This window comes from Cephus cinctus, unplaced genomic scaffold, assembly GCF_000341935.2.
Source record: "Cephus cinctus unplaced genomic scaffold, Ccin1 Ccin1_scaffold0123, whole genome shotgun sequence".
NCBI classification, from domain to species: domain Eukaryota; kingdom Metazoa; phylum Arthropoda; class Insecta; order Hymenoptera; family Cephidae; genus Cephus; species Cephus cinctus.
Window position 1 is genome coordinate 3,250,361 of NW_014332857.1, and position 18,443 is coordinate 3,268,803.

At 39.6% G+C, this 18,443-nt stretch overlaps 2 long non-coding RNA genes across 12 annotated transcripts; one reads left to right on the forward strand and one right to left on the reverse strand.

Moving 5' to 3' along the window:
* Positions 1-795: 795 nt before the first annotated feature.
* LOC107275106 lies at positions 796-5,665 on the reverse strand. Of its 4 annotated transcripts, none has more exons than XR_003058225.1 (5): positions 5,580-5,665; positions 4,730-4,954; positions 4,105-4,166; positions 2,878-3,858; positions 796-1,051 (listed from the first exon to the last, which is right to left on the reverse strand). It is a non-coding gene; the product is annotated as an uncharacterized LOC107275106 (long non-coding RNA). The 4 variants fall into 4 exon arrangements; XR_003058224.1 differs by having other exon boundaries at positions 796-1,064; XR_003058223.1 differs by lacking the exon at positions 796-1,051 and adding an exon at positions 2,475-2,784.
* A 21-nt stretch (positions 5,666-5,686) lies between these two features.
* On the forward strand, positions 5,687-15,171 carry LOC107275108. Of its 8 annotated transcripts, none has more exons than XR_003058230.1 (9): positions 5,857-5,983; positions 6,510-6,608; positions 7,719-7,875; positions 7,955-11,648; positions 11,752-11,877; positions 13,386-13,493; positions 13,569-13,650; positions 13,766-14,299; positions 14,389-15,171. It is a non-coding gene; the product is annotated as an uncharacterized LOC107275108 (long non-coding RNA). The 8 variants fall into 8 exon arrangements; XR_001539622.2 differs by having other exon boundaries at positions 13,766-14,038; positions 14,180-15,171; XR_003058231.1 differs by having other exon boundaries at positions 11,737-11,877; positions 13,766-15,171.
* Positions 15,172-18,443: the final 3,272 nt, after the last annotated feature.

An 18,443-nucleotide genomic window follows, 5' to 3' on the forward strand; every position in this document is an offset into this window, starting at 1 on the left:
TAATTACAGCAGAGCAGAGGGTTAGAGGAGCATCGAGAGAGGACCCTATAATCTTACGGGGACCGCCCCTTGTTTGCTTGTGTAATTACCCCCATGGCCTCCACCCATGAAGCCGAAGGGGCCCAGAACCATCCACCAATCCATCCATCCGTCCGTCATTTCGTTGGTCCGTTCGGCCATAACGCCGATACCATTACCTAATGCATCCTGCATACTTACCGGTATGTTATATGGATATGGATATATATATATATATATATATATGCGCTTGTAAGTCTCCGCCTTAAAGGTATATACATACTTGGTAGGACCCACAAGGCCCCGTGACCGTTCGACCTTTACGATTGGAGGAACGATCGCTTGGAGCGCTTGTAAGTCTCCGCCTTAAAGCCTGCATACTTACCGGTATGTTATATGGATATGGATATATATATATATATATATATGCGCTTGTAAGTCTCCGCCTTAAAGGTATATACATACTTGGTAGGACCCACAAGGCCCCGTGACCGTTCGACCTTTACGATTGGAGGAACGATCGCTTGGAATTGAAATAATTGGCTTGTATGCAAAGTTTCGCTTTAAACAAGAATTATTGTTCTTACGGTATGTTGTAAAAAATTTCATCTTGCTTACGTCGTACAACCTGTATACCCTAAATGGTAAAAAAAAAAGAATTATTTAATTTTGACAATCTTAAAATTATATATGAATAAGTGAAAGAAAATGAATTCAAAATAATCATAAAATAAATCAATGAAAACTTTTATTCATTATTTGATTAATAATGGACCAACCAATTGGCTTACGTGTAACCCTATGACCCGCAGCACTTACCTACCTAGTCAGTTAATCTATCTACAGGGCTTTCGATTCCATTACCCAAAATTCAACTGCACTGGTATTACGTACCGCGTAACTACGTATACGTATTTCCTTACTTTCTTGATTCCTTAGGTATTTCACTGAATTATCCATACGCTGGATGCTGCGAGGCATGTGGGTAGGTACCAGAATTACGTACGGTGTGGGACGTCTCGGCTGGTAACGACTGGAACGTCAATCTTGTAAAAATAATTGAATTACAATTGTACGAGTCACCAGTGTATAACTATATATAAGGGAGTAAAACGGTACGAGTGAATTTCGGGGGGTAACAGCAATCATTACGTATCAGCATTATGGAAGTATATATATATATATATATATATATATATATATATATATATATACACAAGATGGTCCGTGAATAAAAATTTCTTATGCTTTCATCTCGTACAATCTGCCAGCTTTTATTATCATATCTATAAACATACCTACGTACAGTGAACCATTGTTTTCCTCGTTAGATTTTACCACCCTGTATATTAATCTCGCCTGTACCGAATTAACGTTTCCACGTGTCCCATCTCGGTACCGTGACCTCGTCAAGTACTGCCGTAACCTTTTACAAGGTCGATCAATGGACCCGATCTCGATACGCTTATTGGTATTTCAAGTATCGCGCAATTGAGGTCATTTTCGCTTCGGTTTGATTGATTGATCGTCTTGGAATTCAATATAGCACACATCCTGGAATCTTGTCATAGAGTTTCGACGGTCTGGATACTCGCGATACCATACAGGATGTGTCAAGGGATATGACCTCAATGGGTACCTTAATACGCTGGATATATATTTTATCCAAGGAAATCTATGGTACGACTGTGGTAACTGCCTTAGGACTGTACTGTGAAGAAAATGGTATAGAATTTTTGTATGGACGAGGATGTTACGTAACTGGGGTAAAAAACAATAAAAAAATAAAAATGGTACTAATATCAACTCTGAAACTCGTTCCAGCTTCCTCTCGGGTAGCTGGTACCACCTTTGCTTGTGATTACGGGTCGATTATGTTTTTGCTCCAAGATAATTGACCGGGAGTGTAGACTTGCTTTTTTGCAAACGAATGGAGAATGAACCAGTGTTAATGCACAGGGGTAGCCAGTGTTGCTCATATGAGAAATGTCAATGCGTTATGCTAAGATATTTGCGATTAAGGATTGGGCAATGTTTTTTTTATTTTTTTTTTTTTCATGCACTGTGCGAAACGATTGTTTTATCGAATTGATTGTCGGCTGGACATTTTTTGATGTTTTTTAACGGGTAACTCGAGAGGAATGGAACAATGGTTACGTCCTGATACTTTTTCGTGTTACGCAATGACCCCTTAACAGCAATTCGATCGGTACATTAAAATATACTTGAATATTACGACATGTGATATTTCAAGATTGAAATCGCGCATTTCGTGGCTTATGTGTTTTTTAGGTCCTGTATCTGTGACACCGATACCTTATGCACCTTGGTTTTACTTTCTCCTGCCTTTCACCGGGGTATGTAATTGTAATCTTATCATTTCGACGCTTTCCTAAGTGCAGTGAGTATTGGTTGAAATTTGGAGTGTGGTAATGGGGTGAAAAAAATGTTGCAATTTTTTTTTTGTATTTTTGTATTATATTATATTATTTAATACAAGTGTTTTTTGAAAAAAAATTATTCGCCACGATCTCCAATTACAAGCTGGATCCTAGTTCCGTGGTAAAATTTCACGAATAAAAATTTGGAAATTGCAATCCAGTTCCATTTTTTGTAACTGTAAAAATGCACGCCCGATACAGGGATTCCTGTGCGATTTCCCTGAATTCCCAATTCCGTTAACCTAAAAGGCTGCTGCTGAAACGCATAGTAAAAATATTTGCAAATGGAAACACGTGTCACAGGGAGTCCTTTTTACCGGTCATACTGAAAACATGGATTTTTTGATTATACCATGAAAACTCATTGCGCCGCGAGCCAATGGGAAATAGGAAAGTCGTGAGAAATAAATCTACTAACCTCGATCGTCTAAATGATAAATGACTCGCACCGTCGTAGCAGTTCAAAGGGCGGAGGCTTCTAGAAGTACTGCGGCTGTAGAAATATTTTTAAAATATCGATAATATTCATGAAAATATTTTAGAAAATTACCCACAAGTAAATAAATGTAAAAAATAACATTTTTATTTACTTTTTTTTTATTCCAGTATCTTTTTTCACATTTACACGTTTTCACTTCAAAGAGTAGATCGGAATTTGCATGACTTCCCTACTGCGAATACTTCTCGACTGCTGAACGAACCATGGTATTTTACGAGGTGAAGATGTACAGTGAACCATCGTAACGAACAACTGTAATTCACGGGGTGTAACCAACCTTCCTCGGACCGTGACGACACCCCATGGCATTCCTACTTAGAACTATGCAGACTTTCGTACCGCCGCGTGTAGGGAATGCTTTGAACTGGATTCCCATAGGTGCACACACGATGTCGCATAAGCACGCGGCTTTAAGTTTTTGGCAATAGATAAATCTTTTTGCGAACGCAAAAATTAGCCTGTGCAAAATATTACGCCAAAAAAATATATATACTAAAAGACATAGCGCTTGATACTTGAAAATTTTGTTGAAAAAAAAAAATTAATTTTAATATACAGTTAAATATTAACCCATTCGCTTTTCATGTAAAAATACCTGATTTAACAGCGTAAAAGCAATTTCATATATAAACAACGTAACTGGAATTGCGTCGTAAAATCGAGTCATAATTCAATTTCGATCGCAGCATCCCTAATCATGTATTTCAGATAGATAATAACGCTCGACTACGGAAGTAATTAAGTCTCTTAATAATAATCAGTTAACGAGAATAAATAATGAAGACAGAAGCTCATCCCTTTCAGAAGCACCTTGAACGCCATAGAAGACTTATACAGTATCGAATATTCCATAAATCGTGTATCCGATACCGATCGATGATTTACAATCCACAGTACCGCCTTTTCGAAAATAGAAAAAAAAATAAATCACTCAAAGATTTCATCCGCATTCTCATTCTAACCTAACCTGTTCCTAAGAGATTAGGTAAGAAATTTCAACTTAGCATCTTAAAGGATTTGAACAAAAAAAAACAAAGGTCAAACGCAAAAATACGCTTGCATATATTCAAAAAATTAAATGTGCCGTCAGTCTTCACAAGCAACTACAGTATCCTCGTCTAGAGTTTTAATGAGCTAAAAGCTTACCGATACTTGTTGAAGTTGCGCCTTGAGCCACTTAACATCCATCTAGTAGCTTCTGGTAATATCTACATAAATGTATTATATACATGTATATCAGCGAAAGACAAGATATACATGTCAAATTACAAGCAAGAAATATTCTCTCAGATGTTTCACGGCGAACGGCCGTCGACGCCACTAAACAGGTCATTTACTTTGTCGAAAAATTAATGCGCCGTGGAAATGCGCCAATGCCTTGATGTCATTGTGCGCGAGACTTAAAATTATACAGCCGATGGTAATTCAGCGTAGATATTAACTCGGGTGACAATAACTTTACCTAGTACCGATACGAATAGACAGAAAGCAATTGAAAGCAATATTTGATAATTAGATTCGAATTAGAGAAGCTTTACAGGTGATAAAATGCAGGTGATAACGAGATATAGAGTTAGGTGACGTCATAGGGCAATGACGGTTTCTTTTTATTATCGTCAATTTCGTGGACGTGATTTCCTTGGTATTCCCGTATTTGTGTTTCCTTTATCTTTTATTTGCTCTCCCTTTCCTTTTTTTACCTCACGGATTTTTGAAAAACAAATATGACGACAGTCTGACTTTTTTATTTTATACGCCAAAGTGTACATACCTATGCGGAGTGTTCATTGCGGTCGGTTTGTTTGGCATTGTATTTGTGGAACTCTTTGATAATAAAGCGATGGTATTTACGGGCCGAGTGAACGCAGCTGACACATTTAGAAGTTATTCCAATCGTAACGTTGCGCTCCCGGTGCTGTTACTGTAGTATTATCTTCATTCTTTGATGCCTCCGCTTGGGACCTCAACCGGCTGCGCTACGCGACAACAGGAGGATCTGAAACAACGTACGTCATTAAAATGTGTCGTTCATTTGGATTCCAAGAGAAGCAGTACGAGCGAGGACGACTTAAAATAATATTTTAATTAAAAATATGATGAGGATGAGCGACGTAGGGTATCGGTAATTTGTTTAAAAAATTGAATTTTTTAACTAATTGAATAAAATTCAAAATTCATACATTTATTTATAATAATTCATCTTAAGAAAATTTATATTTCTCTCAGTGTCTAATTTGATTTCGATAGACGATAAATGCATTGACACCTCGTAGACCCGATGAAGAGTGTACGTGACATTAAAAATGACGGTGATTAATATTTCTTCGGTTAACGTGCCCCGCGGTAGCTTTCGAATAAATGGCTGCGGAATCCACAAATCCGTCGTGACCGCTTCCGCTTTTCGAGTCGACGCGTAATTTATACCAGCGTCTAGTTATCCACGCGAGAGCGTCGAGTTTCTGTGGCTAGCACGACTTTCCGAGTCGAGTTGTGGAATTCAAGGGCAGTCATGCGAGAAATTAACATGCCAAACGAGAAATCACTTTTCACAAATTCCTTGGAGTAAGATAATTATTTTTTATTATCTCCTTATATTTATTTTTAACAATTATCCCATTTACCGTCCAACGGGAGTAACGATACGCGTCGTACTCCATTCTCCGCTCGGGAATGGAAAACTTTCGTACGTTGAGTATCTTTTAAATGGCCATAGGATTTCAGTTGGCGCGCCTAGCGGCCAGACATGGAACTACTAACGACGAGCGCACCGTAGCTCGCGCGACGTAGTGCCTCGTCGAATGTCAAAAGGAACAGGACGGCCGTGTGACAAATATTGCTTTGAAAAGTTGCAGCGGTCCGGCCAAGCCGCAGTGTAACAAACAGCACCGCCGCGAATGATGTATACTTTCCGCTGTGGGCAAAGGAGTTGGAAATGAGAGTGCAGGAAAACCGTCGTCTAATCCGCATCGTAGATCTCGATAAACTTTTCTGTCAGTTTTTCACCGGAGCGACGTAGACAACAAAGGTAGTACAAGTGGGCGTTACCGAAGGATAGGAACACGCTGTATTAGATTTCTTTGAATCTCTCTCTCTCTCTCTCTCTCCTCTCTCTCTCTCTCTCTCTCTCTCTCTCCTCTCTCTCTCTCTCTCTCTCTCTCTCTCCTCTCTCTCTCTCTCTCTCTCTCTCTCTCCTCTCTCTCTCTCTCTCTCTCTCTCTCTCCTCTCTCTCTCTCTCTCTCTCTCTCTCTCCTCTCTCTCTCTCTCTCTCTCTCTCTCTCCTCTCTCTCTCTCTCTCTCTCTCTCTCTCCTCTCTCTCTCTCTCTCTCTCTCTCTCTCCTCTCTCTCTCTCTCTCTCTCTCTCTCTCCTCTCTCTCTCTCTCTCTCTCTCTCTCTCCTCTCTCTCTCTCTCTCTCTCTCTCTCTCCTCTCTCTCTCTCTCTCTCTCTCTCTCTCCTCTCTCTCTCTCTCTCTCTCTCTCTCTCCTCTCTCTCTCTCTCTCTCTCTCTCTCTCACGACAAAAAGTGTTCAAAGGAATTGATAAATATGTAACAGGATAACCTAACATTGCGTAACGAGTTCGTGACGGCAATGCAGAAGGAAAGTAACGAAAATTGAATACAACGTTGCTGGAGCATATCGAAATACAAAAAGGTACAACTTAACAATTTCAAAAAACAATACTCAAGACGAATTTCGCAAACGAACGTCCCTATCGATGTAAAATCAAGAAAAATAAAATAATTCATTCTACAATCCTGTGCATACCATTTGACAAGATCATCCAATAAAGCAACGGCCTTTCGAAAAGATTGACAAGGGCGTCGAAGCCGCGAGAGAAATAGTAAAACGAATCCATTCGACGAAAGACACGTTCCGAGACGTTTCCTTTTCTTCTCTTTTTCTTTCCCCTTTTATCTTTATCTTTCTCTTGACGGTCCAATGCCGTCGCGTGTTAACCCGAATAGATACGGTTAGAAGGAACGACCCGAGGACAGGATCGTTCCGCGACGCGTCCGTCCCGACGTCCGCATATTTATCAGCAGCTCTGTTGGGATTAGAGTGGCGTCGTTGTCTTCCACGTAGTCGTCTAAAGGGCGTCGGGACGCGTGGGCGTCTGGCGAAAAGCCAGCCACCTCCTTTCTTCCCCTTTTACACATTTACAATGAGAACCTCACTGGCCCGCCGTGTTATTCGTACCACCCAACGAAATACACGGCAGTCGTTAGCGACCGAAATATACAAAAATTCCTGCGTTACATCGCAACAAAATACTTAGCAACGCCCCGGAATCAGCTTGCTAACAAACGTACAGAACCGTCATGACTGTCCTGAGCATTGAACAAGCAGGGTACAAATTTTATTTCCATTCGACGAAGATATTCTATTTTATTTTTACTTTTTTTTTTTTTTTTTTTTTTTTTTTTTTTTTTTTTTTTTTTTTTTTTTTTTTTTTTTTTTTTTTACTCGAAATACATCGAGTCTCTATTGGCCTTAAAAACTTCTTTTCTTTTTATTTTCATTTTACTTCAGCCCAGTGACTTTATAGTCTGTCCTAGACCAATCTCGAGTACAGGTACGTACCTACTGGATATACGTATGTGAAAACGTAGGTACGTGATAGCAGGGATAAACTTTACCTTGGGAACCTAATCTGGGATAAGTAGATAAGGTTGACTATATATAGATATACAGCCCATATACCATATACTCAATGCACCAGGCTTCTCTTAAGGTTTTCTTGAATCTTCTTCCTCCGCGTAGCTCTTCCGCTTCCTCGGACTCGCCCGGCGTCTCCTTTACGGTATAAAACTGGAGCAACGCGTCCCCGTCCTACCACCATCGGCGTCCGTCTCTTCGAGGCTTTACTTACTTCTTGGATCGAGAAGCCAATCTCTGAATGGAGTAACCGGAATCAGAGGTAGCTATGAGAAGCATTGGAAGAGGTAGGATCCCCAAGCCAGACTCATAACGTGCAATGGCTGTATTTCCTCTTCCAGGTCTACACACACAGATACCGGCGGCTTGTTGCCAGACGGTTCCAAGGATAAATTTCGAACAGGATTTACCACCCTTATACGCTGACGCACCATCTCCAGTCTAGGGCAAAAAGCGACTTTGATGTTCTTTGATATAAGGACCACCGTCCGCCATTGATCTAACGGCTATAAGCCAATAGGAGTACACTCCCTTTGGCCCTGCCGAAACATCGAGTCAAACCGCATCCTATGCTGCGTTCGTGCTATTTATATCGCGGGTATACCCTGGAGTTAGCTCGAACGCACTTTACACCGTAAATTCATGGGGATAATATTAATTTTTTTTTTTCCTCAAATTATTCCCACCCCCCCGCTCAAAACGCGAAAGCTCATTTGGAAAAACATCACTGCCGAAAGATTAATGAGGATTACATTATCGTTAATTAACATTTATCCAAGTCCATTAAGTGCTCGGGAATATTTTATACCTGATAATTATTCATCAAAGGGTAGATGCAATTATAATAGGGATATTTTGTTAATATGCTGTATTAGTTTTATATAGTCGCTGCCACTTTGCTCAATCAGGCTTGACGCAGACGGGAGGGATATCTCTAGCAGAAATAGCAATGACTATATCGTGAACCTGAATTTCTAGGAAGGCAGGCGCGTGCCCCCTATCAGGGAACCCGTGACATTAACGCATTTATAATCAGAGACTCGACAGCCGCGCAATACGTAGTGGCATACCGCGTCGCATTCCCTAATGAATTCCCTCTGTTTTGCTCGCCTCCCGAGCACCTTTATCGGCCGCCGTACGGAAAGCGCCGCTCGCAAAGGACGCATTTAAAGTGATACACCTACAAGGTGAAACAGCGAGAGTCATGAATATATATATTTATACGCTGCCGCGATAAAACCTTGAGAGATAAGAGGATCGGTATTAGAGTCTGCGAGTAGATGACGGGCGCGTAGGAAACTGAGAGGAAAAAGGTTGGTCGAAATTTGAACCCTTTGAAAAAAAAAAAAAAATGGTAAGTACGAGAGACATGGACGTGCGTAATCGTAAAAAGCAACGAAACCGGAGGAACGAAGAAAATTTAAATAGTCGGTTGACAAGGTGTGAAAAAATGTTTTCTAAGGGTTAATTATAATTATTTTTTTTTTTAATTTATATTTTACGTATTGTTCGTATCTCAATGCTTTCTATTAGGGGTTGGTTGCTTGTACCTTTTTTTTTTCGAGCTGATTGTGTCGGAGAGATCGACAAGGTTTTCCTCTCTCGGCGAGTAATAATTGTGGAAAATGACTTTGGCCAGAACGCTCCCTGACCTGGATCATATTTTCCGAGGGTCGTTGTCGAACCCACCCCTAGCGTTGGGGGTGGCTTTTTCAAGCGGAAGATTCGTACGCGCTATAGAAATTTTAAAGGGGATGCTGTGACAATTCCTTTTAACGAAGTAACCACAATGTCGACGAACCCGTGACCTGTGACCGATTACCAATTTTTTTTTTTAACGGTTGAATTTAAGGGCGCGCCGCAGACGGTTATGCAGAGGGGTTAGGTTTTCCACGTACGCGATATCTATCCTGCGTATCTATGCAACCGGTCGACTTCGCTTAGCTTAATGTCAACTTCCATCCCCCAACGATTTACGAGTAATGTTTTCGATTAATCTAGACGGAGGGTTGAATTTTTACTCGTTACAAAAAAAAGCATCCGTCTTGAATAGAAAAGCAGCCCATGCATACAAGTAAAATTTTCAAAGACAATTTCGAAAATCATCCCGATTAGGGGAAAAAAAATTATTCAAAAAAAAAAATCGAAAAAATTTATCAAAATTTTTTTAAAACCAAACAAAATGGAATTCGTCGAAAAGAAAGCATTAAATATATTTAACTTCTAAAGAGACGCGAAAGGGGATTCGAACGAGCTAACCCAGGAGAGGTTAGGTCAGTGACGGTAATAATTCACGGACCTCTGGTATGCCGATCTCGTCGGTCAGCGAAGGTCGTGAGCGCAACAAACCCCAAGAGCAACGCTCGCCGCTCCGCGTCTGCCAATCTAGTGAAATATACGGCCGGCCATATATATCAGAAGGGAGCGCGTATCAATTGCCACCAGTGTCAGAGAGTCATGACTATAAATGTTGGGTGGACGTGGGGTTCGATTCCTTCGCGGGTAGGTATTTGCAGTGGCTGTATACCTATATGTCCCATGATACCTACCTAACCTACCTAGGTACCTGCCTACCTACATGCGCCTTATAATACAAGACGTCCCACGTGGGTCCTGTTATTCGATCGATATTTATAACCTATAAATTTGCTAGGATACGCGCGGAATATGATAATGCCTGTCAGCCGACAGGATTATCGAAGGTAGGTACAACCAAACGACCCTTCCCTTTACAATGCCGCAGCTACCTTGCTTACTGCTACGGAGTATCGAGTAAGCACTGACTTTTATATTCTATGTTTTTATCTTCTACTGATACTGCGTGTAGTCAAGTGCACGCGTCTACGCTACTTAGATGCAGACGAGTCTGGGTCGAGCCGGAAAGGTGCTGGGGAGACTTTAAAAAGTGAATAGGGGTTGTTTACCTGCTACGGGAAATTCGCTACGAAACTACCCTGCATAGTAATACTTATCTACCTACTTATCCATTACCTATCTCGTAAGGAGAACATCAACCCCTACTCGACTCACCACCACTGGTGTTCTTGGTACCGTGAAATTAGATCACCCCCTTTAGTCTCGCGAAGGGTGGGTATCGATTTGTAAGGAGGGAAAAAATTTTCAAAAAAATTTTCAGCATAATTTTGACTATGGGGAATCGATTTTTTTGGGTCTTCCGCTAGTTTGAAAATTTTTTAAATATTGGCGTCGTTCAGGCAGCTTTCGCTGTAGTTGACTGCTTTTGAAAATGATTGGGGATGAAATTTTTTTTTTTTTTTCAAATAAAAGGGTGCACGTGCTTTCACCTCTTTTTATAAGCTTATTAATTTTCATGAGTTTGCCAGTATCTTTGCAAACGTTATTTCTGAGTAATGGCCGCACTTTACGCGAATTGCTTATTATTAACCAAGGTAAAGTTCACACTCGTAAGCACAATCGTACGTTAACTTAGTCGTTCTTGTATTTCGAGTTTATATATATGTATATTGTATATGAGTGACTTCAAAGTATACTCCGTACGAGTTAACTTACCTGGACTTTTGAGCCTTTCCCACTCACGGTAATATGAGAACTCCTCAAGGCTTTACGAAACACGTAATTTACCCACAGCCCACGTACCATACATGTAAAATTCGCCAATTGTACAATCCTCAAGTATTTCAATTTCCTGACAGCAGAAGAGACAGAATTTGCAATTAAAAAAAAAATGCAATTCGGAAATTCGCCTCCCTAAAAATCTTATACGTATACCAGTTCAACGTGCATTTAAATGACCAATAATTCTTATTTTTGATAATAATTATATTTTTGACGTAATTTCAAAATTTTACAAACAAATGTATCCAGAAGTATAACGTAAGTGCGAAGCTAATTAATAAAGCTAAACTGGCTTCTTGGGAAGATGGCGGACTACAAGGGATAATTTACTCTCTGTACCATCTCTGAAGGATGTGCTCGCTAGGTCGGAGAGGAAATGACGAAAGCTGCCAGAGGGGGATGAAAAGGAGATTCAAGCAAAAGGAAGGATTGCCAAAGGTACTAAACGAACTTTGTAAAATGACTTAATGAACATAACTCTGCCATGCTCTCTAATCATTTTAGGCACTTTACGTCTTACTTGCAGTCATTTACTTTTCAGACTGAAAGTTCCTGTAGGCGCGTCGCGGGGAATAGTTAACGAAACTATCTTAAGTAACTAATCGCTACTGAAACAAGTATGTCAGGTACGGCAGGAGGAAGCAACGAGCAGTTTGAGTATAGTGACGTAAGTTAAAAAAAAATTTTTGAAAATTTTTGAAAATCCTTTATATCCCATTACGACCTATAATGGACCTAAATGCCTGACTTAACTCAAATTACTAATTCAAAATGACGATAACGTTAATAAAGTTTGGAACGAGGCCGAAATTCTTTTTTCAAAATGAAAAAAAAATTACGTCCAATTCAAATACAGTCACGTACGCATTTCAACGCTAATTTAGTCCTTGGCTGAGATCTCATAATTTCTTAATCAGGTTCGTGACCTGAGAAAATAATCGCCGACGATTTTTCGCGCGATATCAAGAACGTTCTTAGCCCGATAATCTTTTATATAACGTGAGCCATTTTTTTGTATATTATACACACGTTAATACGTATACCCTATGTACCATGGTTACATACCTTGCAAGTGATCCGTCTTTCTCCCATTTTTTTTTTCACTTCTCAACTTTCAACCCTTATTATAATCTAATTTGTTCAGCAATCATGATCACGTGTTGTTCAACCCTTTTCCACCCAAGTACTACATACATCGCTTCGTTTTCACCGTGACGTTAATTGAACTGCAGTGTAAAAAAAAATGCACGCAAAAATTGCACAAGGTAACAGTGACAAGAAAGAATAAGAAAAAATAATTTTTTCAAAAAAATCCGACGTACATTCCAGCGTAGTAACTTTTTCAAATTTCATTTTATCACCAGACAGAAAACTACCCTGCCTATTTGTAGCTTATTCCAGAAACCCAGAAACCAAAAACAGGCCTGGACCCACAGCCTCCCTCGACTCGGTGGTTCGCAATTACAGTCCCAGGAAGTTTGGCTAATCCGCAGTAGATTCAGCTGCAGAATTCCTTTGGACAGCATAATATCCACATCCCTGGAGTCTATCGAGTAATCAAGCGTCTGATCAATTTAATCAGGATCCTTATCCGATACCTGAATAAAGTCCGGAGTGACTCACGGCAGACTTACAATAAATTCCACTGCCCTTAGTAATAAAGTACAAAGCCAGCGCGAAGTCCGTAACAAGTCTGGTTGTCAAAAAAGAAACCAGCTACAAGAACAAGCAGCGAGCAATTTCATTATTTAAAAATTCGGTCCGTGCTTCCGTAAAGTATTCACGATCCTGTAAAGGAGTACAGTGCTTCATTTGCGAAGAGAGACAGGGGGTCCAGGGGCGGCGGGGACGGGGGTCAGACAAAGGGGGGAAAGGCGCTAATATATTATGACGCGAAGTGGAACGGCATTCTTTGCCAAATGCAATAACAGCCATATACATATAAATATATCGTAGTGTTAACGCTAGGGCGTCGCGACGCTCCGAAGAGACTCGTGCCACAAGTATAGCCAGTGCCGGTAGGTATATTAGTACACTACAGTATAGCACGGCCCTGTAAATGCAGCGGGCATTAATATTGCATTCAGAGCCATCTGGCGACACGGCCGGTTATTAAAATGTAAACTTCATTATCATTCCGGGTGTAATTACATTTTTTTTTTTTTTTTCCCCCAGTAACGCTTCCTGCTTCCAGGCTGCCACCATGTCGTCATCGCTACCCACTGACGTGATCACTAGGACTGGATGTATCAGATAGATGAGGATGCGACAGTGATACTGCCGGTGACTGTTTTGCGCGATGCTTGGTTGAACATTTTTCAAATTTTTTTTTTATTATTTATCCAAATTTTTTTACAGGATTTTTCGACCGACCGGAAGTCCGACCTTGATTTGGAAATCGATTGGAATGCGGGATGAAAATTTTACGGTACTCCGTTGGGTAAGCTTTATGGTTCTTGGTGGCATTAAACCCCTTTCGGTAGCTCAGGAAACAGACTGTTCGTTGCTTGCGCCAATAATAATTTTTTTTTTTTTTCCATTTCATTCCGTCGCAGAACGCCGTTTCTAAAAGCGGTGTCTCTTTGAAATACGAAGCTACGTTGCGAAGAGGTATGGACGCTCTGGATGAAAAGCACTGGTCTCTCTACTTGCTTTGCTTTTGCCACACTGTTATAGGCACTCGAATTAAAGTTCTTTGTGGTGGTATGAAGGAAGTGGGGCGGACAAAAAAAAATATATTGTTTCTTTCTTATTGTCAGAATCAAAGAAAGTTGTGCCTGTTATTCGGATACTTCCTGTCGATTCGATCTCGGGGTTCGAGGGAATCGGTGAGCAGATTTTTTACGGGTCGATTTTCGAGTGGGAATTTTTTTTACGAATTTGAAAAATTTATACGTCGCACGAATGGGACGAATACGATTTTTTTAAATTTCTGGTACTGACTCCTTATGAAATTTTTCTTATCAAAGGTGACGTGTCACAGGGCTCCTTTCTTTTTTTTTCCACGATGGCCACACTGCTTTAACGTTAATTAGTATCGTCTTATCATTTAACGAACGAAGCACAGCAACGATTGTGAATGAGGCTTGGTACGTATATCGAAATCTCAATGAGCATTTTGTACCCGTTTCAATGTAATGCAACCCATAAGGAATTCCTTTGCGGACCTTTAATTTAGATGAAAATTAATTAAACGCGGCCAATAAGCGCAAGATATAAAGAGCGCAGCCAATGGCGAATGGACCAACTCGAAATAAAGATTCCGCTTAATTAGCGATTAAATCGTTATCTTTACGAGTTGCTAATTACTGGCTATCTCCCGCCGAGAATTACACGAGAATGTATACTTTTTCATAAGCAATAAAATTTACTTTAAATAGAACGACTTTTTTTTTTAAATTAAAACAAAAATTTTCTCGACTGCGAGGGATAAGGGCAAGTGGCGCCACCGTCGGCTGATTTTATTTGCGACCAATACTTGTCGCGAAAGGAAGAAAAAAAAATTAATTTATAGCGAAGGAAAATCTTGGTTGAGTATGATAACGCGGGAAATACAAATCCTTATCTTTTCGGATGGCGCGAGTGTTATTGCCAGTGACGCGATAAAGTTTATTTTCAACGTATGACGAGTAAGAACCACGGAAACGGAAATGTAAAGGAAAATCTAACGTTTACGCGTAATGGCGCGTTTTTCGAATCTCGAAAAGCATGAAAAAAAAAAATTATCGTAACCACCGAAACCTTAACGATAACGTACACAATATTCTTTACTGTATAAAATGTGTTTTCTCGTTCGTTCGTATACTCGTATAACGATATAACTATACTTCAGTCATACTGTACACTGAAATGCATTATATTTAGTCGGAAAAATATATTATACCATAAAATCATTTAAACGTGCTTTCTTAACAGGAATACCAACTCGTGTCTCTTTCCCTACATTTCTTCTGGCACGCTTCTTCCTAGGGACCCTAGGAACTTCAGGACCCGCAGTAAACCTCATGGGACGATATTTATTTATGATACTTTCACGTTTCCTTCACGAAGTGCTGCGGTCGGAAATGGTCGTGAAGTCGCTAAAATTGTGGAGGCGGCGTGAGATCGGACGAAGTCTGGATTCTGAAGAAAGTAATAATAAAAAAAAAAAAGAAAAAAAAAGAGGAGGTAAAAAAATGAAAGGAAATCTTCGTCGTAAATTAAAGTGTTTGCCCACAGTCCGTTCGCTTACCGTAATGCAGCAATAAAGTTTGCCCAGTTCTGCCAATACCTTAACACGGTTAGGGAGTTTAAAGAGTTAGTAAACTGGTATCTACTATATGCCAGCGATATAAAGTTCGACGCCTTGCCAACGGAGTTACATGCAATCGGGTATACTGTCGCTACTTTCAAAATCTCCACTGGGGTTAGTGAAAGACTTTCCTTTTCAGTTTTTTTTTGTTTTCAACAGTTTTTTCACCTCGTTTTCCCAACCCTCTTTTTTCTGGGTCTGTGAAGGGTTTGATAAAAACGCTCCTGTGAATTGAGGGTGGGTCGAAATCCTTTAGGTCACCATTAACACCGGCTGCAGTGTCAGCGGGTCACTCGTGTCTGGAGAATTTTTGAAAAAAATTTTACTTCGTCAATTTAACCTTTTCCGTAAGTTTAAAAAAAAAAAAAAAATTGTCGACCGAAGTATTTTCTTTATATGCAACTATGTCATAATAAAATACCAAAGCTCTTTTTACGATTTATAGATTTATTGGAAACGTTCAAGTCAATTTTTAATAAATACGAGTCACGTCTTCTGTATATGCAAGCATTTAATATCACGCATACCGTAATATATCGAAGGCCAATGTGAATATTAAATATCTGACATATCAATTACGTAAAATCAATATTATTCCGGATCGATGAAAAAGGCGGCAGAATAATCCAAAAATAAAAGAAAAAATTACAATCAAATATATATAACCTCGTCGGAGTTCCCGGATCCAATTTTCGAAAATCCCGATTGGAATTTTCAGGTGGATTAAATTTTTTTCGACTATTTCCCTATTCAATTAATCGATCAAAATCCGATTGACTCGCCCAGATAAATGGACGATATACATAGTCGATCCAGTGGCTGTACCAAGCATCGAATATTTTGCAAGATCATCCCCGTAGACCCAGGTCAGTGTCACGCGACAGTGCATAAAGTCGTTATGCCCCAAAAGTCAAATTACTTTTCAATATGTTGCTCTGATGGAAAAGCCAACAGCTGCAATTTACGTGAAGTTAGCCGTAGATTAGATTTTGCTCTGGGCCAGTTTGCGCGGGGCCCAATTTGTGAACCATTTAAGATCACCGAGTCATATGGCCTGAGATATTGGGCGCCCGTCCAAGAACCTGGAGAAACACGAGGCTCCGACGTCTACGCCTTCCGATTGGCCCTGGAGGCTTAAATGATGACGGAATACGTAGCTTCAAAAGAGTCTGCCGCTACCTCTAAAAATAACTCGAGCCTTGTGCCTATACCTAATATTATACCTAATACTGGTACACCCGCTACCGAAAGCTTTGTGCTAACCACCTACTCGTATTTTAGGACAGTTTATCGTGGTACCTACCAGCGGGAGTCCTAATTAAAATAAAGGCATCGTGGAATTCCTTGCTGGAATCTTAATACGCGAGAAGTGGCCATATGGCGGAAGATCAAATAAATTTTTTTTATTTTATTTTTTTTTTTTTTACGGGCCTACGAATTATTTGATGAAATATTACATTTTTATCATATATTTTCATTACGGAGGATAACGTGATTTACGAGGAGATTCTTGATGTCTTTGATATACGAGTATCGTATAGGAAGTGTCGTATGCTTTGGTACTGTTAATTTGAAATGGATATATTTAAGTAATATATGACAGTTTATTCTTGGTATCAGATTTGATATTAACGCGGACGCTCAATTAGACGTAAAACGTCTGTTTTAGATTCAGTCGTATAAAATTATTGAATCGTAAACTGATAAAAAAATTTCGCAAGGGCTAAGTGAACTCGGGTAAGTTTATTTCGTTGTCGATAAATTGTGGAAAGAAAGAATAAAAAAATAAATAGAATCTTCAGGACGTGTAATGACTTTAGTTATATATAGTTGGCTACTGTTAATTACTTACCTGCTAATTAAGCAAATTCCTGGTATTCGAAAGGCAATGGCTTATTTTACGCGAGGATGAAACTTATGGAAATTTATGAAATATATAAAATTTTTTTTTTATATCCATTCGACTGTATAATGTCTTACGTTGGATATTCGATGGCGTTATTTTTTTTTCTTTTTTTTTTTTAACGAATTAACTATGTCGGTCGTGCTGAACGTTTTTCGGTGCAACCTGGTCCAAGTGTATTTACACGCTCTGATGAATTCCACCAACCGTTACCCTCGAAACCCCAAATTCCCAGGATAACGAACCACGTGCATAGGTGCACCAAGGTGCACTCCATATGCACCCACGAAAATAAAAGTAGTGGCACGTGATCGGTATACAAAAAGTGAAGTTTTACGTTAAAAACTACGCGCCAAAAGCACGGAGAGTAGTTGCAGGTGAAAATTTCCAAGTGTTCAAATAAAATTTCGTTCGATTATAAATTTGCTTACCTATAAAGAGAGCAAAATTTTTTTGCGAAAATATGAGTATAGTAGTAAAAAAATTTTTTTACAATTTTATTCCATCCCAGTTACCATCGAATCACGCGACCAAAATCGAAATTACCAAAATTACGGCTTTTAGCCCCTTCCCCGTATTTCGTACTATTTAATGGATGCGGTTCAGGTTATTTTCGATAACAATACAACAAATCGTAATACCGAATGACACCTGGCCTAATCTCTAATGGTCGCGAAGTGCGTGCCATTCGCGTAATAATGAAACGAAGTTATGTTAATGGGGTAAAAAAATTTTTTTTTGTACTATCCAATAAATCGAAATTTGTGTCAAACGCGTGAAATATTCATTTCAATTAGATTCCACTAATCGCAGAGTCCCTCTTACCGTTTCACAAATTTCACAGTATTTAAATACCCCGTTCCGCCTACGCGAGTGCCGTTAAATCGTGACGCTTTATCGAATCTGAATAATTAAAGCACTTCAGACCCACCTTCCCGAATTACAATATATTTATATTAAATTTCACCTACGAGCATTCGGGCATGTAGAATATTTACAATCGGTTATTACGAAATTACCGGCAACAAAATATCAGTGT